General features: G+C 53.3%; 1 long non-coding RNA gene across 1 annotated transcript in view; it reads left to right on the top strand.

Annotated features, from left to right (window-relative positions):
* Nucleotides 1-21,470, top strand: part of LOC120098818 (uncharacterized) — a 33,311-nt gene extending 11,841 nt beyond the window's left edge. Inside the window, exon 2 of the long non-coding RNA XR_005497392.2 lies at nucleotides 427-21,470. This is a non-coding gene — a long non-coding RNA (uncharacterized LOC120098818). The remainder of the gene's footprint in view (nucleotides 1-426) is intronic.
* Nucleotides 21,471-27,904: the final 6,434 nt, after the last annotated feature.

The raw sequence follows: 27,904 nt of genomic DNA, 5'->3' as shown, positions 1-27,904 counted from the left end.
ACAGCTATTGCCCTTCTGGCTGCCTCTCACTCTGCATACCTGACTTCATGATTTGTCCTCAATGCCTGCAGTCTTTGGGCATCTTGTGATGAGGAAGGGGTCATCTTTCATAATGCTGTGAGATACTCCGTTAATTTGTACTGGATACTGTCTGGTAGCATAGCCCAGTCACAAAAATCGCCTGGCAAGGCTTTTGCTGATTGCTAAAGGTCTTGATGGAGACGGAAGAGGGCAGAGCCTCGGACCTAGCGTCAGGTCCCAATGGGTGGAGTTCCTCAAGGTCTCCAGCCCTTGGTTTCCCCCAAGGCTGGACTCCAGGGCATTCGCAGAGTCTTATCTTTGGCCCTGACTTTCTAGGGGAAAGTTCTCAAGAAATTTTGTAGTTCTTTGAGAACACTGGGGGCCTACCTGTTTGTCACATTTCAGGTGGACTTCACAAAGAATCTTCTAGTCAGAACAACCCATGGAGGGCCAGCTTACCCGCAACAGCCCTCGCCATTGACCTGAACCCTGAAAAGTAACTGCCCGGGCCAGCAAGAAGAGCACACACAGTCTATCTCTAGCTTCGGAGGGCAGAGAAGTGCTGACCACAGAGGAGCCCAGAAAGCATTCTCTGGGACCCCGCTGCTGCTGCTGCCACCGCCGCCGCGCCGCTGCTGCCTGCGCACACCCTTGACTGAGCACTAGATCCATCCACGCAGGTTTCTGACCTCTATTTGCCTCCTGGAGCCCCACCATGCCTCTCGCCAAAGAACCAGTTGAGCTCTGCTCTGCACACTGGCACCCAAGAGGCACAGCCTCACACTACATCGGCACCCTTTCTCCATGTGAGATAATTCTCAGGGTGGACGGACAGACCTCAGCCTCTTCTCTCAAATGAACCCCTGCTGATGGAGAGGTCTGGGTAAAAGCCCACTGAGCTACGGGTCTGTGCAGCTGGGACAGAAGTCAGCCTCCTTCCTTGTCCCACCAGCCTCCTCATCCCTTACCCTCCTTGTGCCCCAGCACCCATGTCTGGAAGCCTGCGCCGCAGCCCTTCTTTCCCAGTCTAGAACCCACTCTAAGCCCATCATACAATAGTGAGACCACTCTTAGTTGGATGGTACGCTCTAGGGACCCCATAAAAGGCTAGGAGCTGCAGGAAGAAGCTCCCAGGGTGCCAGCAGCTGAGCTCCAAGTAGGTAGTATCAGGGTGGGGGAGTCCCTGGGGTACCTCGAGTTTGAGCATAACTCTAACCAGAGGCAAGCTGGAGACTGAGGACAGCTGGGGGTCGGACAGTGACCATTTTTGTGCCCTCTTGCAGGAGACAGACTGTTGAGGGAGTGGTTGGCTTTGTCTAAGAGGGATGCCAAGCAAGTCTTCGCGAGAGGCTTTGGCATAGATGCAGGGGGTCCACCATGTAGTGGGGGAGGTGCGTGGGTCTGGCAAACTTTTAAATGCTGAGGTAGCTGCACTGCTCCCCCAGCTTCTCCTTCCTTTCTGGGGCACCCTGATATTTTCATGGCAACGGAAATCTTGCAACTCAACCAGTAGGTTGGAGGTGGCGTGGGGGAGAAGGGCTCAGTGACTTACCATGGAATACCACTCCAGATGTGGTAACAGCCAGGACGTAGCCTTGACGGGAATGGAAGGAGCAGATGGCCAGAGACACTGGAGGCCTTGGCTGAGGAGGCAGAAGTGCCAGGCACCCACGGAAAGCCAGCAGCGTGTCTCCCTTCTTCCCTCAGCACACGCAGCCCCTCCCCAGTCTGGAAGAAGCTGCACTTGGCCACAGGAGGCAGTTTTGAGCTTTTTCTAGCAGTCCCAGATTGTCGAAACTAACTGGCCCTCGCCAACATTTCATAAGGCCTTCCTAGTGATACCAGCGTGGATATGAAAGTGTGTGTGTGTGTGTGTGTGTGTGTGTGTGTGTGTGTGTGTGTATGCGCGCACACGCACGTGCGCGCAGAGGGGAATTCCTCTCAAGGAAAAGCCCTGGACTGAAGAAGAGGGAATACTGACTCACCCAACCTAGCCTAAGGTGTGAATGACGGTGAATGACTGCAGGAGGGGCCATCCCAGGACGCGGCGTGCAGAACCTGAAGTTGGCCTTAGCGAAGCGTGCACGCCTCCATTCTGTCCACTGCCCTCCCGTCCCTGGGCAGAAGTAGGATGGGGTGGGGGTAGCTGACGGAGGCTTTACCTGTGGTTAAGAAGGACTTAGGAGAGTCTTACCCTGGTCTCCCGAGGCCCCTGTCTTGCTTGGCTCCTTTTCTGTCCTCCTCAGCTTCTCTGGCTGTTTGCTGAGCGTTTTCTCCACTGGGTCAAAGTCCGAATGGACTGAAGCAACCGCGGGCCAGTAAGATGCGGCATCCTAAGAAGCGGCAGAGGGCATCGAGGAAGTATCCAGCCAGCCACCTTTCCTCCATTTATTTACCCCTGGGGCTTTAGGGAAGGGTCTCTTCTTCCTGCCTTTTCCAGGCCCACCCCACTCCTTTCCCACTGCACCAGGCCAGAGCCTCTCGCGAAGCCTTGCTTGGCCTCCCCAGCCCGAGCCCCAAGGGAGGAAGGAAAGGAGACCCAAACCCCAGTTCAGATGAGCCACACCCCACTCCTCCCAGGTGAGCTTTTAGCTTTTGAAGTTGGCACATTCTGTTTTCTGGGCTGGAATGAGAATGTGTCTTCCCCTCCTACCTCAAGCTTGGTCCCTTGAGCACACATGACAAAGAGGGCTAGTTCTGGGAAGTCCCCCATTGAGTCTGGAGCTCAGAGAAGGCCTCTACCTGGATAATTGGGTTTCTTGTCACCTCAGGCCTGTGTGGCCAGCTCAGCCTTGAGCTCATGGTCCCTCTTCCTTACCTAGTTGGCCATTTCTTGCCAATTGTTCTTTTCCACTTTAACCCCCACTGTTAGTGACCTCCTTGTGCCCTGAGTTATTTCCAGACCAGTCTCTGAGAAGGAGACTCCATCGGGCCATGCTGCTTCTTCACCCCAGGCCTCCCCTGGCTGGCTTGTTGTAAATATGGCTGCCCTCGGGTCAGCTGGGACCAACCAAGATGAGTGCCTGTAGCACCCTACTCTCAGCCAGGCTGACTGGCCTTAGAAGAAGTCATAAGCATGGCGAGGCAGTAGCTGCTGTGTCTTATTAGACTGTCAAGGGTCTGACAGACACTGAGGTACTGTCCTAGCTAGACCCTGGGGACCATATGTCATGAAGATTGTACAGAGCCAAACTGGCCCTCTGGCACCTAGTGGGCCTTCTAAGAAACAGAAGTGTGTCTGTAGAACAGAGGAGACTGCATGGGGACCTGGCAGAGCCCAGGGACTCAGCGGGGGTCACAGGAGGAGATGGATCACTGAGAGGACAAGCATAGCCCGAGGGCGGCTCCCGCTGATGAAGGTCAGGCTGGTTCTGGGGTGGCTGGGCTTACCGCACCTGTTTGTCTGCGTTTCTGAGATTGGACCTTTAAAGAACAAGAAGCGGTGATCTGATTCTGCAATTCTTCTGCCCTTGCACCGTGGTTGTCGTCCCTGCCCACGCCCCCACTCCCAGGCCTCTCCACAGGCTGTGTCCAGTCTCAGCTAGTGCTGCTGGTGCAGGGAGGAGAGGGCACTTGAGAATCAGGAACCCCAGGGACCTGCCTGGCAGCCCAGAGCCAGCCCACCAGCTCTCTGGGTAGCCAGAAAGGTTGGCTTGGCATAGAGTCTCAAAGGTCACACTCCTTCCAGGTCACCATAACTGAGTCTTGGACTTCAGAGTGGGGTTTTTTAAAAAGAGAATAACAATGAACCCCCTGAACAAAGGTGCTCAAAGATGGCTGGCCCCTCTGGGTAGGCGGGTTTCCTCCTTATGGGTTGGGTGGCTTCGGAGTGAGTCCAAACACTGTTTTTTGATTTCCCAAACCTTGGGCTTGGTACCAGCCCTGCCATTTTCTTTTCTCGGTCCTTAAAGTCCAATCCTCTGTGCCTTTTTGTTCTCACCCCTCAGTCGAGCCTCTCCCAACCCGCGTGCAGGCCCAGGCCCAGCACTTACTGACCTGGCCCCCAGTGGTCACCCTGTTGTAGCTAACTGTGCCAGCCTGCAGGATGGATCTGGTGGGGGACAGAGGATGAAAGTGGTCCCTGGCCAGCCATATGTAGACCTGGTCTTCCTAGAAGCCTGCCTGAGCCACCCTGTGGGGGTGAGCCCAGGGCTACTGTGCCCCTGCAGCACATTTGGGGGAGGGGAAGGAGGGTGGGGGGAGGCCTCCCCCCCACCCCCAGCAATCTGCTGGGAGCCACGAAAATAGTGGCAACAATTGCAAAAAAACAGAGGCACATGGTTTGGGGGGCGGGGTGTTGCATTTAGGGACAGTCGCCTGGAATTGTTACCAAACTTTTGAAACACAAAAAACAACAAAGGAATAAAAGCAGTCAGTAATTAAGCACATAACCGTGCACACCACTTGTTAATTAAGCTTTTTCTCCTAAAACCTGACAGAATCTGCTTACAAGGTGATAGCTGAGGGGAGGTGACATATGGCAGGCCATCTGTGACGCGAAAGCATTACAATGAGAGCTTCCCGCCCCCATTGGAGGGGGGGTGCAGCAGGTGCTGTACAGAAGTTTCTGGAGTGGAGCGATTGTCTTCATTCTCTGCAGAAAATGAGTTGATAGTACACGGTGAGGACAGAACTACGGGAAGACACACGTGCTTCCGCTCTCCAAACTGTCTGCCCTGCAGCAGCAGCTGGATTCGGCACTCCATGGCCCAAGTTCTGTGCGTCTCTGCTTGGGCGACACTTACACGTCTCTGGAGCTCAGCTTTGAACTCTGGCAGAAAGGCAAAGAAGGGAGGGCAGCAACTGGAGATGGCTCTTCAGAGAAGGAGAGTCAAAGGAACCATGACCCTGCCCTCACCCCCCTCCCCCAGACCTGGGCTGACCTTCCCCCATTAGCACATGGGCCTCTGAGCCCATCTCCCCTAAAGGACCAGGTCCTCACTGTAAAATGGAGATATATTACCCAACCTTGGGCAACGGCCTGGAGGGAGGGAGGCTCTGGTAAGAGGCTAGAAAACACTTATTGAACTGACAGGAGGCTTTGGGCGCGTATGGAGTTATTGATAATCACTTGAACTCTATACGTGATGTTGAGATTCTGTGCTCACTGAGCTCCTACCCTGTAGCTAGAGCTATGCGGCAGGCCAAGCCCTGAGTCACGGGCTCCGGGGCCCTGAGGAGGGAGGACAGGCTGATGACTTCGAAGAGATCCTCCACCTGATACCTGATACCCACTTTCTCCTCCTGGGAAGGGGGAGAGACAATTTTGCTGAACAATACAGAAACGGCCCAGCTGCCTGCCCCTGCCCCTGCCCACCCAGAACAGACAACCTTTGGTCTCTTCTCTGTGGCCTTAGTTGAGTCACATAGTACAAAGCACGGTGGTCTGTGCATAGGGAAGCCCCCTGCCCCTGTGTGCTGTCCCCACAGGCCCCTCAGCCCAGTCACAGGGCTTGGGGACCTCAGTGAAAGGACCAAACGGCTGTTAACAAATATGGCTTCTCTCTTGCTTTAAGCCCTGTCTTTCTTTGAGTCTTAGATGAGTGGAAAGGTGCTGTGTGCATCCTGTGACATCTGTCCCAGAGTTGGCTGAGCCACATGAGGGACAAATGGGAATGTCAGCAGCCACAGCCCCTCGGGCAGGCGTCGCCCTGCCGGTCTAATGCCCCACCCCTTTCTTTCACAGGAATACCCTCTTCTGTGGGGGTGTTACCCATGGCTTCCCATACATACACACATCCTCAGGGCACCCTGACCAAAGGGAGGGCTGCTTACAGGTCCAGCTCTTCTGCCGGGTCTGTGGAGCTCCAAATATTTCCTCAAAACACTTGTTTCTCTGCAGGAAGCCCAGGCAGCCCCTGACCCATGAGGAGAGCACGTGACCCTCCCCAGAAGTCAGGGGCCAGTACTACTGAGTGTACACAGACAGTGTCTGAGTATCTTCTAGGGCCTTCTCCATTGAGCATCTGGGATTTCTTACCGAGCCTTTAAAGGAAGGAGTAGATGGTTCTAAAGCCCTGTCTGTGTCCCAAGTAGGGATGTGTCACACAGACATACATTGGTGCCACATCCTCAGCCAAGTTACCCCAGGACAGAAAGGGGGTGCTACTGCCCTATCACCTCCCACATGAGCAGGTTTTCAAAAAGGACTAGGGGGTCTGACATCCCTGACTAACTCCTGCCCTACAGAGAAGGAGAATCAGACATCTATACGCCCTCGAGGTTAGAGGGAGCAGGAGGTCTCTCTCTGGTCCTGGAGCCGCACCCTCCCCTATACACTCAGAATCCTAACTCAGGCTACCAGGTTCTACGAATTCCAATCAGGTGAACAAGGTGCCTCCAGCAGGTCGGTTGCAAGAGAGGAAAAGCCAACATCTGTGGATTTCGACAGGCTGTTTCCTGGGGTGGAGCCGAAGTGTGTCCGGGAGCTCATAAATGGCTGTTGTATCTCTTAAGAATTCATTAAATTGCCAAGATTGGCATCTCCTTTTGGACATGCTTTTCTTGGGAGAAAAGGGGTGGTGAGATTAGGACTTAGTTGGGGGTTGGGGGGTGGGAAGTGGAGGCCAGAGAAGAGCTCAGAACCCCCACAGGCCAGGCAGGTGCTCATGATGTAACCTCAGAGAGGAAAGGAACCGAGACTCTCACGTGTGCCTGCTCACGTGGCGCTAGGTAGGATTTGCCAGCACAGTTCCATCTCAGGGCTGCCCCGTGGCAGTGCTGAGGTTGAATCAGCACAGATCTTGGGCCAAGAAGGCAGGATCTGTAAAGCCGGTCTCTGGTGAGGGGTTGGCCTAGAGTGGGGATGGAGAGAGCTCTGTTCAGGCTCTCAGGTGAGGACCGTGGCTGCAGAGGCAAAGGGAACAGTATAGGTTGAGCGTGAGTGGGCAACTAGCATTCCTGAAAGGTGTCCTCAGGCTGGCCCAGTGAGGAAGGGGCTCCCAACTCTAGGCTAGGAGCATTCTTCATTAGCCCTCCTCTCCAGAGGAGGGAATGGCCCAGTGAAGGCCTGAAATGGTAGACAAAGACACAGATCTCCACCAGTCTACCGAGTGCCTTCCCTCGTCCTGGAGGACCTACAGCCTAACATGGCCCACCTGTAGCCGCCTGGACCCAGGTGTCTCTGGGAAGCTCCAAAAGCCAGGGGAATCTCAGACAGCTGGGTGCTCACACCACACCCACCCCCAACCAGTGGGGGTGGGGGTCACTATCACGTGGCTGTGATCCAGGCACCCCTTTCCAGAGCCAGCTGATGCTGGCAAGACCAAGAGGGAAAGGCTTCCGTCGCTCTAGAGTATACAGATCAGGTCCCCACTCCCTGTCCCTAGCTCCTCACTGGGCACTGCCTATCAGTCCCTCCAAGCTAGGCCTAGGCCACAGAGAAACGATGACCCCAGAAACATCCCTTAAACGGGGAAATGTGGGGGTAGGGGGAGCCAAGAACTTTGTCCTGGGAACCAGGCAGCCCTTCCAACTATTCTGACCCCCATTCTATCTTGGCTTCTTTCTCAAGCCAGCTTAGATAGAAAACCATCCCTGCAGTCTGGCAGCCCCAGCCTGACCCCATCCCCAACCCATTGTCCCCAGGCACAGCCTCGATCCTTCCGCACTCCATTTCTTTGCTGTGGCCTCCTCTTTGTGTATATCCTGCAATCCAGTCACACCTTCATGCCGGAAGCTTCTAGATGTGCAGGAGCTTGGAGGAGGAGGAAGTAGGTTCAGAACTGCTCTGTCCTAGTACTGGGGCCAAGGATAAAGCTGGGATTGGTGGGTGCAGCTGTTGAGAGGAAACTTCTCAGGGGGAGATGGGGGACTACAAACATTGTCTAGTATAGCATACGTGTTTGCCTGGACATTGCAAGCATGACCTAAGGGTACAGAGCTCATCTCCGGAGGCCTTGCTCAGAACGATGTGAATCGTTAGCTCCTGGTACGGTGGCCCCATGGCAGCTCAACCAAAGGAGCATTTGTCTTCTTGTTAGAAGGAATGAAATTGGAAAGAAGGGCCCTGCCTCCCCCTTCCTGCATAAAAGGACGACAATCGAACGCTTTTCTTTGCTCCCATAAAGTGAAGTGTGGGGGTGATAGGCCTTCTGCCCCTCTCATTGTTTTGTATCCAGTCCTGACTCCTGACTCTGGACATATTCAGAGACCCTTCCCAAAGAGGGACCTGGGAAAGTTACCTCTTACCTTCCCCAGTGGTCACCCTTCCCACCAGGTCTCCCAACGAAGGAATAATCAAGCCACAAGACTTCTTATACGCTTAACCATTGACTCCTAACTCTTACAGAGTGTCAGACCCACTATCTTAGATTAGGTCAGGTTCTTCATTCATTCATCCATCCATCCATCCATCCATTCACCCACCCATCCATTCATCGTTTACCCCAAAATGAAAACGGTTAAGTTCCCAGAACCAAGTAGAGCACTGGGGAGAAATGTGCCCTGGTGTTTTCCAGAGAACCCCAAATGAAACCTCACTTGTAGAGGCAAAAATGCTGCCCCAAAACCTTAATGGGAATGAGTCTCGAGACTTGCTTGTGAATCAACCTCAAGTCTCCAAGCTCTCATCTCTGCCTCCACTGTCTTCCCCATGCCAGTGCACGGAAGCTTGCTTCAGGGTCTTGGGTAGGGTCAGCAGCAGCCCAGTGGTTCCAAAGGGCCTGGGCTCTGGAGCTGGGTCATGCGTTGTAATCTTCCCAAGAGGCCAGCTCTTAAACCCAGAGCACCAGTGATGCTCTCACCCTGAGAGACGCAAATGCCACGGGGACTCAAGATGCCTCTCGCCAGCATTATTAATTCCCTGCTTGGACAGAAATTAAATTGCAGGGTTTGCCCATATGAAGAGTTCTTTACTGAAGGATACACCCACCTCACAGCAGCTTAGAGGGGTATGGCAGGCAGCCAGACAGAGTCTTTGCGGCCTATTAGCTCTTCCCCTGACTCTCAGCATCATCAGAAAGTTCTTGTGTGAGGTGGCTGGCTCTGCCCCATGTTTAGCAGAGATACTGAAACGCAGATACTCAATTTCCCATACGTCTTTGCGAGTTTTCTGATCAGGGGAGTAAGGTCAGAGAACTCTTCTTGTGCAAACCTCGGGGTGGGGTGCCTTGGAGGTACCAACGTGTCTCCTGAAGCAGCTCTAAACAGTCTGAGGGACAGTCACTTCTGTCTGGTGTTATTTCACCGCTTTCGTTTCTACTCAAGAATATGGTAGTTACTCTCTGCAAGCTACACCCAGCTAAGCTGGCTGTCCAACCCGTAGTGCCGCCCTTGGTCATGGTCAGCCTTTTTAAGCATGAGTGGCACACATAAGACAAGCTACCCCAGGGTCACCCCAGGGCCACCGAGGTGCTTGCTCACTACTGAAGGGGCTGTCGCTGGGAGGGACGAGTATGGTGTGTGTGTGCTCACTTTCATGCATGCCCTGCTTGTGTGTGTGCAAGGGGGGGCCGGGTGTGTGTTGGGGTGTGAGGTTTCGAGAGGGGCATGTGGGCAACCACTAAAGAGGCTGGGAGTATGTGGACACCCTTCTGGGGGAAGAGACATTATATTTATTTAGTCTAACCTGTCAGGGAGTAAGGCTAGGCATGGTTTGGGGTGAGAGGAGTCACATACATGGCCCTGGTGCTAAAGTGTGACGTCCCCAGCCCCAGGCTCTAAGCTGATAGCGACACAGAACAAAAAAAAAAAAAAAAAAAAAAAAAAAAAAAAAAAAAGCACTTGGCAACAATTAATTGCTGAGCTGTGAAGAAAAATTGTTTTGAATATTAAGATTATAGATATAATGCTATTAGAAACACGATTCGGGGTTTATGAAAACATTATTTATATTGATTTATTCCAGAGCCATCAAGACTCCTTGAAAATAATTACAGGTGACATTTCCATCAGTGAAACCAAACGCTGATTGTACACAGTGAAAATGCCATGCTTGGGGCAGGCTGTGCTCTCGAAAGTATCCAACAAAGAATCAGATTCGATAGACCCCAGAGCCTGACCCAGGGCCAAGGGGCAGCCTCTGGGCAAATCACAAGAGGCCTCTCTACTAGATGCTCTCTGACATCAGCAACTGTCTCAGATCTGGCAGGGCCAGCAAGGACTGGCACCTTGCGGCTGGAGCTGGAATGGAGTTCAGTAAAGCTGTGGGCAGGGAAGGGAGGCTCTAGACACAGAGGTAAGGTGAGTTTGGCTGCTAGGGTGGAGACTTGAGGAGCTGGGCTTTGGGAAGTGGGAATGAGGGAGAGAGAAGGGAGTGACGAGACCTCCCTGGTGCTTTGAGAAAGAAAACCCTTTTCTCAAGACAGCCCAGCACTGATCATTTGCTGGCTTTGGCTTTGCAAGAGCTGTTGTCTCCTCCCAGGGGCCAGTCAGATCACAGCTGATCTTGTATCTTCTGGCCTGGCTAGTCTCAAGCACATAGAACCAGAGGCCTCTCATGGTCACTCTGTCACAATCCTGTGATGGCCCCCGTGGGATCCTTTCCACACAGCAGGCTTAGCAGGATGATGGTGGGTAGTGAAATCAATTTCATGGGCTGCAACCAGCACAGGAGGCATTAGGTGAGTCTGTCTGTCGAGTAGACCTCATCCCAACATATGGCATGCAAGTCATGAGCTTCTGTTTGCTGGCTGTGGGTCCCGTGTGATTGGTTTTATATATATATATATATATATATATATATATATATATATATATATATATATTATGTATATAAATTGAATGCTGATGGATGCTCACTATTAAACACTGAGTACAAGACAATTTTCAGTCCAACGTGGCCCCAAGAAACCAAAAGGTTGGACACCCTGCTCTGGGCTTTTGTCTGGGTTCTTGGATTCCCATCCCTTTCTGAGGTGCTGGGACTGAGGGAGTGTGTATTAGTCAACCTTCATAGTTACTTTTTTTCTGTGACAAAATACCCGACAAGAAGCAACGGAACTTTTTTTTTTTTTTGGCTTACAGTTCTAAGGGATACAGTGCGTGGTGGTAGGGGAGATAGCAGCCGTGTGAGGCAGCTGGTCACTCGGGACTCACAGTCAGGAAGCAGAGAGATGAATGCCAACGTCCAGCTTTACTTCCTCCTTTTTATACAGCCTGGGACTGCAGCCTATCGACGGTACCACCACATTCATGGTGGACCTTCCCTCCTCAGCTAAACCTTTCTGGGAACACTCTCAAGAGAATGCCCAGAGGCACGTTTCCATGGCGATTTTAAGCCCAGTCAAATAGAGATTTCACCATCACAACTTTTACTCCTGTTGAGTTGTATTTTGATTCCAGATGTGTTCCCAAATGCTGGAGCAAATGGGTCAGGCAGGAGGAGCACTGAGAGCAGACCAGATGTCACCCAGAGCCCCATCATGACAGCCCGGCCAGCCTTCATGTGTGCCTGGCACTCGGCATGTTTTCCTTTGCCTTGCACAATCCTACAGGAGAAGTTAGTTGCTAGATCAATTTGTACACACGGTCTTCTGCTCTTGAAGCACCTGCACCAGAATCTGCCCCCGAAAGCCTGCGCAGGCAGCAAGGCCTAGTATCCTCCTCGTGTCAGGTGTGCATAGTGCAGCTGCAGGCTTGCATGAGTAAAGGCCGCCTTCCTTGGGGGTGAGACTCCTGGATGGCAGGTTCCAAGGTGTCCAGAGGAGCCCAACACAGGCAGAGAGAGACATGCCCCCCTCAGAGAGCTCTGGTCCCACCTCAAGCTTTCTTACCTCCTAGCACTTCAAACCTGCTCTTCCACATCACCAAAACCTGTCAGATCCACTTGGGATGATCAAGGCCTTCGGAAGCTGTGCCCAGTCTCCGACCCGGGGAAGGGGCTGATGGGAAGAGTGAGGAGGTACCTTTTCCTTGCACAAGTAGCCCGAAGGGCTTTGTCTCTGGGAAGCTGGATCCTCCCAACTCGCAGGAGAGCCCAGGGAGCCCCAGAGAGCAGCCTGAGGGCACCCATGGCACTTATTTTATTCTTCAATGTCCCTTTGTCTGTTTTCTCTTTCCCAAGATCCCCTGCTCCCTTTGTGAGGTTCCCGGGGTCTAGGCAGACACCTGCCCTCCTAAGGATGGAACATGGGACCTGACTGGGACACCCACACCCAGTGCAGCAGTTGGCTCTGGTGTAGTCTCATGTGACTTGTCATGGGACCTGACTGGGACACCCACACCCGGTGCAGCAGTTGACTCTGGTGTAGTCTCATGTGACTTGTCATGGGACCTGACTGGGACACCCACACCCGGTGCAGCAGTTGACTCTGGTGTAGTCTCATGTGACTTGTTACCTGTTGAACTGGGGTGTGTCCTCGGGCAAGACCTTAGTTATACTGTGTGGGGTTCAATTAGGAGCTTGAGCATCTTACCTAGAGCTAATGCACTGAAGAAAATGTCCCTCCTCCTTCTGGCAACCATTAACTTCCTATAAATTATCAAGGAACAGCAGGGCCGCAGGACGAAACCTTGGAAGCACACAGTCCCTAGAGCTCCGGATGACGTCTTTGCATCTGCGGTATAACCTGCAAGCATCCCCGCCAGGAAGCATGGGAAGAAAGCCTTCTGCAGGGCCCTCCACAACCCTGGGGGGCCGGGGCGGGGAGGCTTGTCACTCTTGAGGTGCCTGGCTCTGAAGCCTTGCTCTTGTTTCCCCTGGCTAGGAGTCTGACACAAATCACTGTTTGTCTCCCATTTGTTCCCAAGGACAAGAGTGGGGACAAGATGCTTGCCCATGAAGGATTAACATCTGTCCCACTCTTGTCCCAAACAGGACAGCGCCAGCGCTGCCTCCCTCAGTGCTGCCTCGCTCAGCGCCTTGGAGCAGGGAGGCTGCTGGGGTCTTCCCGTCTGGACAGGAGTACCTGGCACCCGGAGGTGTGTGACCCTCCCAAGGGAGTCCCACAGAAGCCTGGGCGAGCCTCGCTCACCATGACCTTGAACTCCCAAGTCTCTTCCCCTCAGGAGAGGATTTACTAGGATGCTGACATCTTTGTGTGTTGCTGTATTAGAAAATGTTAAAGGTTTTTAAAAGATTTTCGAAAGGGTCTCTCTCTCTGGGTGTGGCTTAAGGTCATTAAGAGGTGAGTACGGAACAAGCCCTGTGTACACATAGGGCTCGCTCTTCAGTGTGAGCAGTGAGCCAGCCACTAAGGCTCCGCTTCGGGGCAGACAGTGAGTGCTGCTGGCACCGACAGCCGACAGCCGGGGAGGAAGCTTCTAGACACGTAGCAGGAGGGGCTACAGGTCTCTCGGCACTTGATCTACAGCAAGGCATCGGGAATCACTCCTGGACGCGCTCATACAAGAGTGCTTTACCAGTTCTTTTGACAGTTCTACCCTCCACAAACAAATTGTCTCTGCTTAAACTGCACAGGCAGGCTCCACCCAGTGGAGTCCTTTGAGTGGAGCAGGGGCCCTACTGCAGGTCAAGGGCCTTGCCTGCCTGCCGTCTGGATGCCCTAGCTTCACACAGGAGGTAACAGCTTCAGTAGCACAACGCCTGTGCCCTCTGGGAGTCCTGGGCTTCTACTGCTTGGCTTGGGTTTCCAGGAAGTTTTTAAAACCTGGCCAAGCAGCTGAGGGCATCCACGTCCAGGGACTGCACAGCAACCTGGCTCTGGGAGGCAAGGATCACGGTTCACAACTGCTGATGCAGAACCCCATGGCATCTCCTTTGGGCAAGAAAGGGCCTTATGAAGGGCCCCAGGCAGCTGGCACAGCACTGGAAAATTAGACTACAAACCAGACTGGCTGGGCTTCCAGCAGCTCCCAGCTCCGAAGCAGGGACTAGAAAGCTGCCAGGTGAGCATTTTGAGACCATTGCAGAACACAGTCCCAAACCAAAGTGTCTTGGGATCTGATTGGCAGGAGACCAATCAACCTGGACTCTAAGGATTGTGGGAAATGTAGTTGGCTTCACCACCCACCCAGTACAGAAAGGGAAGTGCAGTGGAGGAGGGCAGGACTGAAGTCTCACAGTGAGAAGCAGGATCATGGGGTCCCTCTCCCCTGACCCTTAACCCTCTGTGGACTGGCTGGCAGGGTGGTCATGTGACAAGCACAATAAGAAATGGGGGAGTATACAGGCGGAGAGTAGGCAATCAACAATAGGACAGACGTGATTATTGCCAGTAGTGTGGATGAGCATATAACCACTATGAACAAGAGGGTCTTTCCTTGGTCCAGGGAAGAAAGGGCATGGTGAGCTGTACCATTCTGGGAGGTGTTCACACAGGGTAGATCTGTCTAGAGTGGTTTTGAACGTATCTCGTGCCCTAGAGGCCTCCTTGCCTGTCCACCCAGCACCAGGGTGACTGAACCTATACACTCAGGCACTATTCTACACCTTGTCCAAGGAGTCTAAGTCAAGAAGGGACCTATGAGGGACATGTGAAGAACCCTGAAGTGCCTGTGAGCCCTGGGGACAGTGTGGCTGTACAAAAAGGACACTTTGGAACAGGGCCACGGCGGCCCCCCTCATTCTCCCAGCTGCAGTTAACCTGAGGAGTGGGGTACCTCACCCTAACAGTTGCTCTTCCTGTGCGTCCCCACTTTGGTGGAATGTGGTTCAGAAGCCTCTGCCTGGCCACAGAGGCTTCTGACAAAGCCGTAGGGGGCCAGGAGTTAAAGTGTGAGGGGGATTGCTAACTTCCTTAAGTATGGGTTACCAAAAGAATGACAGACTTGATATCAAACTTGATATTCAAGTCACAGACTAAGAGGGAGGGAAACCAAGGCTTTGGTGCCTGGGGTGGTGCCTGGGGTGGAGTGAGCCTGCCATGTCTCTTACACAGCCCCCCACCTCCAGCCCTCTCAGACACTCCTCCATGCCCGGGCTGCAGTATGTCCGCTGCCTTCTCTGTCTGCCTCTTTCTGCTCCTTAGTGCCAGCGTGCTGGCTGGCACCTCATGGGTGTTGGCTAAATGTTTGCAGATTAAGCCGAGCCATCTGCATGGTTAATCTGCCTGTCTCCTATCACCAGGACTTGGCATTTGCTGGCTGGCAGGGGCTGGCTCCTTTTTTTTTTTTCCTTCTAAATTTATTGACATTAAGATTGGAGGGTATTTAAATGGGTTTGGATAATCCCAGCCTCAGGTGGAGAGAGGACTCGGCTGTGGTCTCGACATCTTCATCGGTCGCACCAAATACCTCCTTCACCTGTTCCATGTGATCCCCACATCCCTCTCCTCCCTCTGTGGTTGGTCCTCTCTTTTTCTACCTAGACTGATGACAGGGAAGGGACACACCCTTGGTCTTCCGTGCCTTCATATTTGCACCTTCAGAGCTTCAGGAAGCTGCCAGGCACCAATTCCCCATGTCCCCAAGCTCCCCTATTCCATGCGTAATTCAGCTGCCTCTGCCCTGACCCCTGGGAACATGGTGGCATGAGGTAATCCACTCTCGAAGGCCTGAATTGCAATACGTTGAGGATATCTCAGTGTATGTGATAAGCCCAATAAAGAAATGACTGGTCAGGCCCACAGTTGGCTCAGGACCCTGTGCCAGGAGGGTGTCCAGAACTCTCTGGGCAGCACACTGGAAGCCCTGTAGTGGATCTGGCTGCACCGTGGCACACAATACACCGGGGGGACCATGATGCTTATTGCTGAAGAGGGTTTTGCTGTGGTTGTTGGATAACATGGCAGCACACAACACCAAGAGCCATCCATCTCCACAAGGTTTCCACGCCTGGGTGTTGTTAGTTAAAGCTGTTTGGTGCTTGAGCAGGTCTCCTGGTGGACTAATGCCATTGTCCCTGTCTGCTGAAATAAGAGGCAGAGTCCATCTCAGAAGCAAGTGTGCGGCTGGGGCTGAGGCTGAGCACGAGTAGTGCGGTAGTGACCAGAGAGGTCACTTGTCCTCTTGTCACGGGTGTGACTAGGATGTTGGGTGATTTAAAACAGCTAAGCAAGAAACAGGTGCCTGGCTCTGTGGGGACGAGACTATGGGCCAAGGCCTGATCTTGGGGATTTCCGATCACTTCTAAAGTGCTCGACATATCTTCTGCCTGGCCTCGGTTCCAGAAATGCTGCGTGGGCCAAGAAGATCTGCTTTACCCGCTTCCGTTAGCCTGGAGATAGTCTGGCGTGGGGCAGGAGGAGGAGAGGGGAGAGAAGCAATGACGTAATACCAGTAGCAGCTGTCTGTCTGTCCGTCTGCTGATTGCAGGGGAGTGGCAGAGGCTGCCTCCTCTACAACTCAGCCCTAGGCGAGACGCCAAGCACTGTGGGTCTCCCTGTTTTCATCCAGAGTGAGGAGAACTGATATACAGCAAGACTTACTTGAGCAACACTTAAGTCGAGAAAAGTTTGTGGAGTAGGGCCTGGCACTGGAGACCGTGGGGCAGTGCTGCTAAGACCTTTCTTTAAGCTTCACACGTGTCTGGAAGGCAAGTTCAATGGCATTTCTCAGTGGCCCAGAGGAAAGTCATGTCCCTGCTGTCACAGCCAACAAGTGGCAGAAGTAGGATTTGAACCCAGGAGACTCTTGCCCCAAATCCCAGATGAAAGGGCCCAGGCTCAGGTTGAGCCTGTCTTCTGCACTTAGACACAAGTTATTTTCTGCCCAGCCTTTCCTGGAGGCAAGGGGGTTGATGAACCCCATAGACTAGACAGACAGTGAGGATGGGTGTGGCTGAGTGACATGGCCCTGGGCCTCCCCACAGAGAGGGCTCCCTGAAAGTTGCAGACCTGGACCAAACTCTAGTGGGAGTTCACTTGATGAAGTAGAATCTAAGAAAAGTGAGCACTCCTATCTCGTCTGCTCACTTGTCTTTAGAATTTGTCGCTCCTGCAGCTGATCATCACCCCCATCAAGATACAGAACACTTCCATTGCCCCCCAAAAGTTCCCTCCTGAAAGGTTTCCAGCCAGTAGTACCCCCTCCCCAACACACACACAGACACACACATCCCACACCAAATACCCACCATGGGCTGAGTTTTAAAAGATTAGTGGGAACTAACAAGGAGAAGGAAATGTCGAAGGCAGCGGGCCCTGAAGAGCGAGCGGGCCAGTGGGAGTGCCGGTCTATTAGTGTGAGTGTCACGGAGCAGCCATCACTGAGGCCAGCCATGACATCAGAGAGATTGTGTAAGAAAAGAGCCTGCAGCCTTGGGAGAAGCTGCGACTTCATGCCAAAGGATCAGGAACCCAAACTGCAAAGACGCCCACTTGGAAGTGTGACTGGAGGTCACAGCAGTGGCGGGTGAGTGAAAAGCAGAGAAAGCCAGGCTGTGAGGGAGCAGAGGCCATCACAGCCATGCGGGGAGCGGAGGAGATCACGGACAGCTCAAACACCCCCACTTGGCCCCTTTAGACTGCTGCCCACATGTGCGGGCCCCGCTGATTTTTTTGTTTGTTTGTTTTTCAAGCAAAACAAGAAGTCTAGATTCCTAAGAGTCATCTTTGGATTTAAAAAAAATTGAGAAATAGACTTAAATCTCTCTGAAATAGGAGCTTCTGCAAACTACCAGTTGGAGGATCCTATGGAGGGGGTGGGGAATGTAACCAAGAGAAGGGCAGGTTTCTCCCAGGAAATGTACTTTCTGAGTACTAAGTTTCCCTCAAACATGTACAAACACACCTGGGTAGCACCCCCTCACCCCGTGAAGACACGAATCAGCCCAGTGGCTGTGAGGGTGGCTACATGACGATTGTAGAGGCAGCCAAGAGGAGCAAGAAGCTAGGGAAAGGAAAGGCCAGTTGGCTGGGCCTCGAGGATGTACTCTTTCCCGTGCCCACAGGGTCCTGTGTCCTTTAGAAGTCCTGGTCACAGGACCATGTGTGTGACATGTGACCTTCCAGAATGTGTGGGAGATGCCCTGGTAAACAGATCACCCTCCTGAAGGGTCGGGTCAGTGCTCCCCTGTGTCCCTTGATATTCTCCCACCTTGCATAGCACCCAGCATACACTGGATGGCTCCGGATGTTAGACCCACTCAGGTGGACATCCTCAAAGCCACACGCACATGTGGAGTCTCTCCCAGTCTAACGTATGACCGGAGCAGCCACTCCTGGGGCGGCTAGGAATAGGCCTGGTTCGTGAGTCTCCCCTGAGATAAGTGACTTAGGTTTAGTTTAATACCTGGGAAGCCTCTGTGATGCTGGGGCAGGGTGGGAAGGGTCCTGTCAATTGGACTTGTCCGAAAGGCAACAAAAGGCAAGGCAACAGTGGGCCGAGGCCGAAGATGTCACAAGGGAGAGGGTTGAAGCCCCAGTCACTGGAATGTGAGGGAGAGTGGCCAAAGCAGGGAGCAGAGAAAGAGTGGAGGAGACGTGGGTAGAGACTGGGTCCTGCTGTCACACTGGGGACCATGAATTTTGCTTCTGAAGATAGAGCCACGGTGAGGGTTAGAGAAGAGGGTGTGGTCCTGAGGCCTTCAGTACCCTCTTTTCTGTAACGAGGAGATGAGGGAAGGAGTTGTAAGGCCACTTGGCAGCCGCAGCCCCGCGAGGGCCAGCAAGAGCAAAAGGCGGGGATTGGGGGTGGGTGTAGCTCAGTGTGGACTGCCCTGGGCTCATCGTGAAGGTGGAGGTGAGAGGGCTTATCTGCTTATGAGTGGCACATGCTACACAGAGACGGGGAAGGCTGCCGGTGCCTGTGCAGGCCCAAGCAAATCCTCTGGTGGTACACCGGGTTGCACATCAACCCTTGTCCCTGTGCCGCAGCCAATGCTGCCTCTTCTCTCCGGCCCTGGTCTCACTGCGGTGCTTCGGGCACCTGGTGGTGAAAGTAGGAGGAGCAGGGCCGGTGGGCGGCCCTTTACCTTCCTGTTTCCATTGTGCGGAACGTCCCCGGTCTAACTCCCCAAGCTCGAACTCTGTAGTGTTTTCCAGGCATTTCGACCTCTAGCCGCAAACTCTCTGCGTGCATAGGCAACTCTGCCGTCTTTTCTATCAGAAGAGAATCGAGTGAACCTTCTGAGTTTTCAGCTTTCCCTCCAAACTTTTTCAAAATAGTATATGTGAAGACGGCAAAGCAAAACCAGAACCCCCCCACCCCACCCCCACCCCCGGAACACAGCAGCAGCAGCTGAAGCAGTAGCGGCGGCTGCCATTTTGCCAGTCCACTTAAGCAACATTGCTAATGCTAACCCCTCATAATCTGCTGTTTCCTCTACCACATTAGAAGCAGAGCTACCCATTATACCTAAGCCACGTTGGTGCCGCCTGGAGGCATTCATTTTTTGCAACCTACTTTTAATGAGGGTTCAACCTGTCCTCCAGCCCACCACCCAGCAGAGGCAGGGGAAGAGAAACGTTATTAGAATCTGGGAGAAGTGGACCTGCTCAGCAATAGTTCTTTGGGGGCGAGCTGGATCTTTTTTGGCAGCAGGGCTGTGCGGAGAGATGGAGAAGTGTTGGGTTGCTTGTGTGAGGAGAGGTAGAGAAAGGCAGGAGTGGAGACAGGCCAGCAGCACAGATTGGATGAGAGTAGGCCCCACTCCAATGGGGATCACCTCTCAGTGCTCTGCCATTTAATCCTTACAAGAACAATGGGGGTGCGAGGTGCTCCTTCCTCGGAGAGAACACTGCAGCAGCATAACCTATCCCTTTGCCCAACTTCCTGCTCTATGCCCCGCCCCCCTCACAGTTCTAAAGCCCCTGGGTAGCCAGGACTCAGGAGGCAGAGGCAGTGTGCAGAAGCTACTGGAAAGTCTGGGCTTTCCTATGTTGCGTTCTCGGAGCTTGAGATGTCGTCAATGATGACAGGGATTGAAGAGGGAGAAGTGGCTGGGTGACCTTGTCTCCAGGCTGCCAGGGGCTCTGGAGACCCTCTGAGCTCCAAAGTAGCAAAGCACACAAGGACACTAGGCCACCCTGACAGGAGGTCCCTAAAGAGTCCTAAAGGTGGCCCAGAAGCCAGATCTTTGTAGCTGTAAAGAAGAGAAAAGCTGGACCGGTGGACAGCAAGTGCATGGGGGCTGGTTTACGTGGGTTGGAAGAGCCGGCCGCTGGCACCTCTGTGTGGCTTCAGATAGGAGTTGGCACAAACTCCACAGTAGTTACGCACCAGGACCAACAGACAGAAGAGCCCTCTTCTCCCCCAGAGCGTGTGTGATATTTATTGGCCGCCACCCTGGGATGTCCAGGGAGGGGCTGGCTGGGACGGCTCTAACGTTCCTGTTGGTGGCAGCGAGGATGAAGGAAGGAGTCGTTCTTCACACCTCTACGCTGCCGCCTGTGTCCTGAGCAGGTCCCTTAATCTCTTAGGAACCTCCGCTCAGGTAAAACTGAATCCTCGGTCTCAGAAAAGAAATTGAGGATGAGCCAATATGAATCCTTAAGACGGGAAAGGCTCTAAGGCAGAGAGAATCCTGCTTGCAAGCACAAGTGTGGGCTTCTCATGAGTCACGCCCTCAGCGTCACGGCCGTAGATGGGTAGAACATTTTGGCCTCTCTTTAGTTACATTTTGAAAGATTTCTAAGAAAAGTTCCCCCTCAATAATGAGATTATTAGAAAGGTTGAAGGGGGCACTGGGCTGGATGGTTGGAGGGCAGGAAGTTTACTAGAAGAGTTGTTGACACCACGGGCAGACAGCCACACAGAGAGGCTCTGAGGAGGAGGCAAAGCCATGAGGCAAATGGCGGGAAGGGGGCCTTATAGTTCTGAGGAAGACTCTCCGATTCCCCAGCAGGCTACAGGGTAGGTGTGTGAGCACCCTACCCCTTTGATGCTTCTGAGCCTGCAAACTCATTTCCCCAGCAGAGAGACCTGGGGACCTGGAAGTCCATTGGCTCTTAAAAGGGTGCCACCCTGTCAGTGCCTATGGAGCTGGGGAGAGAGCGGCAGCTTGGCCTGGGCTCTGAGAATTGTAGCACAGCTACAGAGGTCCCTTGGGTGGGGTTCCAGTCATTGGGGAAGTTAGGGTTACTCAAGGGTTTGGGACACATTCTCAACTTATCAGACATAGAGTTTCTATGCAAAGTGTAGGTTTCTGGCTGGGAGGAAGAGAGGTGTGCATGTCAGTCTTTGAGCAAGATTAGCTGCTCTTTTGACGTGCTCTCTTGAAATATCTGTTGGGGCTGAGAAGACCTAGGGAGGGAAAAGGGCTCATCCCAAAATTTGAGGGCCTGAGTTCAAATCCTGTACAAGCAAAGCTCTTGGGAGGTAGAGACAGGCAGCTCTCTGGGACCTGGTGGCCAGTCTAGCTGAATTGGCGAACCCAACATCAGCATGAGACCCATTTTGGAAGGGGTCTAGCATAGTGGCACATGCCTTTAATCCTAGCACTCAAGCAGAAACGGCAGGGGGGATCTGTGTGAGTTCAAGGCCAGCCCGGTCTACAAATCGAGGTCCAGGATAGCCAGGGTTGCATAAAAAGACCTTGTCTCCTTGTCTCGATGAAACAAAAACGGAGAGGAGAGGAGAGGAGAGGAGAGGGGAGGAGAGGAGAGGAGAGGAGAGGAGAGGAGAGAGAGAGAGAGAGAGAGAGAGAGAGAGAGAGAGAGAGAGAGAGATACAGCCAACTCTGGCTTCCCCACACCTACATACACGTTTTTCTGGGCATGATGGTACATACCTTTAATCCCAGCACCCACCAGATGGGAATCTGAAAGAGATGGTGTCATCGCTGGGATATCAAAACTTCCTATGCAAAAATGCACACTATACTTTGTAAAAGTAACTTTTCTTCATCAGATGTAATTGTCTCGGAGGCTTACTGCTGAATAAGCTCACCCTTTGTAGCTCTTGCCGAACTCTGGCTGGCTCAACTCAGCTACTCTGGTTCAAACTCCTCTCCAAGTTGACTGATTCAAAACACCTGCTCTCGGCTTCTCACTGAATTGCTTTGCTTGGCTTCAAACTCGCTCTGGCAATTTGTTCTATCTTCTGGCTCCTTCTTATTCTCTGGCTTCAACTGCTCCTCCTGACCTGCACCAAACTGCACTGACTCGAGGCTGCCTGACTGACTCTGCCTCCCTGCGCTGCTCTTAAATAGCTTTTCTCCTGAAAGTTGGGCGTATCCTACCTGACTCATTCTGCCAAATCTTTCTCTGATTCGTCACTTTGTCTGCCTCTCAATTAGACATTATTGTTTGGGATTAAAGTGTATACTAAAGGATACAGCCAGGAGGATTAAAGGTATGTGCTGAGGCTGTGTCTGCGTTCCAGCAGGATCACACAGACCCCTCGGGCTGCTTCATGGGGGGCCTATTTTGACTGACAGTGACGTTGACAAGGCATTAAATTTCCTTGACTTCCTTTAATGGTTAATACCTGAGCAGAACTGGACAGAGGTTTAATTTGGATACAGAACTCACAGTGGAGCAGGAATATGCTGCCCCAGTTATGAGGGTAAACACGGCACTTAGTGATAGCAGCAGTTTTCTGCCCTGCTACTGTCGGGGCGTGGGAGGGGGTGGCATGGTCACCCTAACTGTTGGATTTCAGAGTGTGGTCTCACAGAACTCGGATGGAACGTCTGGCAGGTACAGAGAGTTCTGGCAAAAACACCAGAGAACACTCTTGAGGAGGAATCCAGTGGTGTGACCAAACAGAAGATGGTGCGAAGTTGCTCTTGGTGCCAGGACACCAGCAGCATCCAAAAAAAAAAAAAAAAAAACAAAAACCATTGAGTAAGTTGACTGCTGTTAGGGAGCCTAGAAAAGCAGTCAGGGTGTGGTGGTGCACACCTTTAATCCCAGCGCCTGGGAGGCAGAGGCAGGGGGATCTCTGAGTGTAAGGCCAGCCTGGTCTACAGATCGAGTTCCAGGCCAGCCAGGGCTACATAGTGAGACCCTGCCTCAAGATTTAAAAAAAAAAAAAAAAAAAGGTTCTTTTTTGGAAGAGGACAGTGAGTCTCGGTGGCTTGCCCAGCCATGTCTGGCCACTGGGGAAGGAAAGCTCTACTATAGAGAGTTTGTTGCTGATGTTTTAATCAGAGTGGGACTGGCCTTTGTATAGCCAGAAGAAAATCAGTGACGTGAACTTGATGTGGCAATCGGGGGCGGGGTGGGGCTGAGGGCCGGGGTGGGAGCGGGGTCTGAGGGGGTCTGAGGGAAATGACCACTCAGCAGCTGTAAGCATCAGAAGAGCTTAGTACAATGTACTGTGAATTCTTCTTCTCCTACTCCTTCCTCCCTCCCCTTCCCTTCCCTCCCCTCCCCTCCTGGAATTCTTCCTTATGCCCTCCCCTGCCCCCCCCCCACTCCTTCCGCAGTTCCTTTGGCGGCAGTAGCGGCGGCGGCCCTCCTCTTGACGTGTGGAACTGGGGACTGGGTCTGCTCAGCTCAAGCTCACCCCAAAGCTCCTGCTGCAGGTCCAGTCCCCAACTCCACACCGCTCCCTTGGGGGTGTTGCCCGTGAGGCAAATGGCTGGTGAGGGCTCTACCCTGTCAACAAAGCTATCTATAAACAACGGCTCCATGGCTCGTTGGAAGTTGGTGGGTCATTTGCCATGTGCCCTCAACAGTATATTTTGTCCCCAACCCCTTCCTCCTCTTGGGGTGGGGGGGTCTCACTATGTGGCCCAAATTGTCCTTAAACTTCAGGTTCTCCTACATCTGCCTCTTAAACGCTGGGATGATAGGCATATAGGACAGGTGGCGGTGATGACAGCTCCTCAGATGGTCCCTCTCCCCTCCCCCTTCTCCCCTTCCCTCCAGTTACCTCTGTGGGTACCTGGGGCTGCCTCCCTCCTCTCCTCCCTCCCTCCCTCCCTCCCTCCCTCCCTCCCTCCCTCCCGAAGCTCCCCTCCCACCATGATCTGCTTTGCCACAGGTCTGTAGCAATGGAACCAAAGGGACAGTGGACTAAAAACCCAATAGACAAACCAATTCTTCTCTTACATTATTTATTCCTAGGGCATTTTGTCACAACGGCAGACAGCTAACACCCCATGGGGTCTCTGGGCCCCTGGGGGCTCCCTGCCACTGACCTGGTCAGCACTGGGCCACGGCACTAGACCACGAGTCATTGGTAGAGTCCCGTAGCCCACCCCCTCAAGCTTCCTGGAAGCCGCAATTCATTGAGCACCCAGAGGTCACTGGCAGACAGAAGGGCAGGGACCAGGAGGAGACAAACCTTTAAGCTCAGGCGGGGATGGGAGGGGAGGTGGGGGGATGTCGCTTCCCTCCTTCCCAGGCTACCCAGACTCCTGGGCATTTGTCCTGAGGGAAGAATGTTCTGGGTGGCAACAGCACAGGGTCTGCTTTGGGGTACACCACATCTCTAATGCTTCTCTCTCCCTACCCTCAGTGTGAAGAGACTAGCCTCTGCGGTCCTCCCCGTCTGCTTCCGAGGGAGGCCTATGCCCTTCTCCTCGGCCTCTAACCAGTTGTACTGCACAGGCCTTCAGCCTCTTTGAGCCTGTTCATGGCATCACACAGTAGGATCACAGTCCTGACTCTGTTGGCCTTAGAGCCTGAGCTGATGTTCAGGTGAAATGTTAGCCAGGTCCCACCCGTGCCCGGGAGGCCCTCCAGATGGGCATTGGAGCCTTGAAAGATCCCAGAGTCTCATTCATTTGCTTGAGACAGGGTCTCATGTAGCCTAGGTTGGCTTAGAACAAACTGCATAGCTGAGGATGACCCTGAATTTCTGAACTCCCTGCTTTTACCTTCCAGCACTGGGGTCACGGGTGTGCATTACCACAGTGAGTTTCTGTGTTGGGGGAGCAAAGGCCTAGCTTTGTATGTTCCTGGCAAGCTCCCTACCAACTGAGCCACAGCCTCAGATTTGAGAGGTCAGACAGTCTCACAGTTATAGCCCGGGTCTCCTATGTGCCTGAGCCCATGTACACCATAAGGCAGGACAGGTACTGGCCAGGGTGTCATGGACCTACCCCAGTGGTGTCTGGCCCTGAATTTGGTGGCCTCAGAGTCTTCTCACCTAGAAGCTTCTGGATTGTCTTCTAACAGACCAAACAGCTGATGTCATTTGGAGCACACATCCGGCAGGGGCCAGCCTGGCCCCCATGCAGTGCCCCGAGTTAGCCTACGGGGCCAAGGCAGAAAGAGCCCCAGGTGCTGCCTCCAGGCCCAGAGCTGGCAGATTGGCTCAAGCCCTGAAGCATCGGTGCCCTCTGCCACTTCCTCCTGCCTGGCCCTCCTCTGCACCTGCCTGTGCTCCTCAGACCTCAGAGAATATTTAACCACCTGTTAAATGATTGATCCCGCCTAGGCCCCAGAGCTCAGGGCATCTCACGGGCCTCCTCGAGAATTAACTAGAGCCATAAATCAAAGCGACATGTGAGAATTTTCAGCTGCCTCAGACAGCAGGCAGCCGTGTGCCCAGATGGGAAAATGGCATTTAGAAGGGAGACGCATGTACCAGCCTGGCCCAGCACCGGCCAGACTAACCTAGAAAGAGAAGGGGAGGTTGGCCAAGGACGCTGGACTTTGAAGAGTTCTGTTGGTGGTGTCGGGAGGGGGACCGGCATGTAGGAGGTGTGGGAGGAGGGGGGACTGGCAGGTAGGAGGTGTCGGAGGAGGGGAGCTTCTGTCTGAGGCAGTCAGCATCCTAGGTCTTCTATAGCTGGCAAAGACTACAGAACAGTCTGGGGGACACAGTCTGCATCAGTGGCAAAATGCAGTCCTAGGCTCTGGGCATCAGGAGGCAGGATGGGGGAGCCCAGGACTGGACATGTGTGGCTGAACCCGGGAGCCAGATCATGACTTGGGCTGGGCACTGTGAGAAGAGGAGCCCAGTGAGGCCACATTCAGATTCTGGGTGATGGGGGGTTCAGAGGGGGAGCAGATGAAGTGGCCAGGCCTCGCAGGCAGCCAGGAACTGGACCCAGTGCCCCTACCTGGTCACCCAGACCTAAGAACGAGATGGCCCAGCTGCTCTGACTGCTGACTCTCTGCACGCCACGGCGTTCCTGCTTGGCTTCGGTAATCCCTCCAGGCACCTGAGGGTCTGAGGGTCTGGTCGCCTAACCACAGTGCTAGGCTCACCTCACAGCCTCTCTGAACCTCCCTAGGCTCCTGACCATGTTCTGCTGGCTGTGAGGCCAGGACAGAGTGACCACAGAGGGCCATGAGCCAGGGACCCAGGCAGCCACACTTAGCTCATCTCCTACAAGGTAGCCTGGCATTGCTTTGAGAAAAAAGTTAACCTGGGAGGTACAGTGCCAGCCACTCAACCACCCAAGGCCAAACAAGAAATGGACTTTTCTAACAGAGGAAGATGCTTTCCTGCCTAACCTGCCAAGGGTGTATCCCCAAACCTTGAAAAGGTGAGAGGAAGGGAGTTAGAGAGGTGGCTCAGTGGTTAAGGGGGACCAGCTGCTCTTCCAGAGGTCCTGAGTTCAATTCCCAGCAACCACATGGTGGCTCACAACCATCTGTAATGGGATCTGATGCCCTCTTCTGGTGTGTCTGAAGACAGCGACAGTGTGCTTACATATAATCTTTAAAAAGAAGAAAAGTGAACTTGAATCTGTCTCGAAGGTGGTTTTGTGTGTGTGCCTGTGTTTTTTGTTGTTGTTGTTTGCTAAGGTAGGGTTTCTCTGTGTAGCCCTGTCTTGGAACTTGAACTGTAGACCAGGTTGGCCTTGAACTCATATATCTACCGCTTCTGCCTCCTGAGTGCCAGGATTAGAGGTGACACTTTTAATCTCCTACAACCCACTAAAACGTTTGTTCCCAGAAAGACCTGCGGTATTCCCGGGAGCTGACACCTAGGGTGGTTGGCCTTCCCTCTTCATTTCTTTCCTGTGCCTTCCAAATAAGTTAACCAGTCAAGAGAAGTCTGTGTGAGGCTGAGCCGGTGAGGAACAGCCTGGCCTCCTTGCATTCGGGACCAAAGAGGCCATCTGACTGTGTGCTACTTGCTTGCCCAGCTAAGGTCATGGGGCAGCCCTTTTGCAAAAAGAAATCACCTTGGTGGGTTACTACTAATCCCAAAGATGGGAGGAGAGAGACCACCAACCCAAGTCATCATGACCAAAGCCATTAAAGCAAGCTTCTAAAAAAACTCACGTACACGGACCGTGGTCCTCGTCAGGCAGGGTTTGAGAGGTCAGCACTGGATATGAGGAAGACAAGGTTTTTATAACTCAGGGGGTTTCCAAATGGGGGATTTGGCAGGCAAAGTAGTCAGGGTTACAGGAGCAGAACATAAGCACTAACAAGTTAGTCCCTCCTGAGACGCAGACAAGGTGGTCTTGAAACAGGTGGGCATAACAAGGCAGTCAGGGGTGGTCCCATGACCTTTAGGAACAAAAGGGTAGGGCTGCTACATGGTTACAAACAACTTTCTGAAGACCTGACGCCATTCCTGGAGCAGGCACTGCAGGAACCAACGCAGCCGGATCCTTGAGAAGCAGATTTAATCATAAACAGGAATGGGCCTATTTCGTCCTTACTATAAGACGGCTTTTAGCTCAAGATGGAGGCAGGCTGGCTCGTCATTACCCTCACTTTGTTGTTCTGGTATTTGTTCGTGTAACACTGAGGCTGTTCTTTCCCAACTGCTGATGCTGTGGGACCTGAGAGACACCGGGGGAGGGGGGAGGACTCTACTCACAGAGCAGAAGACTGAGGTCTCCAAGACCTGGCAGGGACCCAAGGAGTGTCCCATGGGTGGGTAAGGGGCACAGGCAGGCAGGATATAGGGCCATCAGGGATCCCAGGACGAGTGGAGGGGACCCCACCAGGAGCAGATAAATGGCCAGATGGCAGAGGAAGGCACCGGCTGCAGGCTCCGCTGGGAAAATTAATTAAGCCCTCAATTAGCACAGTCCTGCCCCTGTCGGCTATGAAGGGCACTCAGGGTCCTGGCTGCCCTGCCCAAGCCAGGAGTTAATAACTTTCCCTGTAATGTACTCACCAGAGAATCAACCAGAAGCACCTGCTGTCCTCCACCTACCTGCCGGGGTTCTAGCCTCCCACCCACCCCCACTCTCACCCCTCCACCCTCCACCCGCCACCCCCCCCCCGCCCCCCGA

The sequence above is a fragment of the Rattus norvegicus genome, chromosome 20 (assembly GCF_036323735.1).
Source record: "Rattus norvegicus strain BN/NHsdMcwi chromosome 20, GRCr8, whole genome shotgun sequence".
Lineage (NCBI taxonomy): Eukaryota > Metazoa > Chordata > Mammalia > Rodentia > Muridae > Rattus > Rattus norvegicus.
The sequence above is the reverse complement of the archived record's forward strand: the minus strand, read 5'-3'. Positions and strand labels throughout refer to the sequence as shown.